We start from the raw sequence: 1,196 nt of genomic DNA, 5'->3' as shown, positions 1-1,196 counted from the left end.
CCCTGGGTAGAGTGCTGTGGCATCACAGCTCACAGCAACCTCCAACTCCTGGGCTCAAGCAAGTCTCCTGCCTCTGCCTCCCAAGTAGCTGGGACCACAGGCACCTGCTACAACGCCTGGCTATTTTTTGGTTGCTGCTGTCACTGTTTGGCGGGCCTGGGCTGGATCTGAACCCACCACCTTGGGTGTATGTGGCTGGTGCCTTAGCCACTTGAGCCACAGGTGCCGAGCCTCCTAAAAACTTTTTATAACACGAAAAGGTTGAAATCATCAAAAAAATTTTTTAACCTTACTTTTTTTTTTTTAAGAGACAGAGTCTCTCTCGGTACAGTGCTGTTGCATCACAGCTCACAGCAACCTCCAACTCCTGGGCTTAGGTGATTCTCTTGTCTCAGCCTCCCGAGTAGCTGGGACTACAGGCGCCTGCCACAGTGTTCGGATATTTTTTGTTGCAGTTTGGCTGGGGCCAGGTTTGAACCCACCACCCTTGGTATATGGGGCTGGCGCCCTACTCACTAAGCCACAGGTGTTGCCCATTTTTTTTAACCTTATTAACCTTAATTAGATGGGTTTTTTTTTTTTTTTTTTTTTTTTGCAAATTTTGGCTGGGTTCAAGTTTGAACCCGCCACCTCCTGTACATGGGGCCGGCGCCCTACTCCTTTGAGCCACATGCATGGCCCAATCAGATGGTTTAGTGTAAAAACAAACTGGAAATAAAATCAAAGGAAAGCCCTGTTTCTTCACTTGTCAATTTTTTATTACATGCAAAATGAGAACCACTATTTTTCAGAAAACATGCTACTAGGGGGCAATTTGCTTATAATTAAAATAAAATTTTGATGTTTTAAAATTTGAGCATCTGGTAATTACCAGTGTATAGAAAATTTTACAAAGCTGCTTCAAGGTTATTTGAGCGTTTTAATGTCAAAGAGTTAAAAGATACTGATAATATATAGTAGTACGTCACTACTATATAAATATATACACACACCCATATATACATACAGGTTGTCCATAAAGTTCATGTGCAATTTACTATGTTAAACTATTTTAAATTGCACACAAACTTTAAGTCCACCCCGTACATACGTATGTTTGTATGTCACAAAACCATTTTAGAGCAAGTATAACAAATATAAATATCTAAATAGAGTTGTTTTAGAAAGCAAAAACGGTTCGGCGCCTATAGCTCAAC

The sequence above is a fragment of the Otolemur garnettii genome, unplaced genomic scaffold (genome assembly GCF_000181295.1).
Source record: "Otolemur garnettii isolate 467f Iridium unplaced genomic scaffold, OtoGar3 scaffold00181, whole genome shotgun sequence".
Classification (NCBI taxonomy): domain Eukaryota; kingdom Metazoa; phylum Chordata; class Mammalia; order Primates; family Galagidae; genus Otolemur; species Otolemur garnettii.
The sequence above is the reverse complement of the archived record's forward strand: the minus strand, read 5'-3'. Positions refer to the sequence as shown.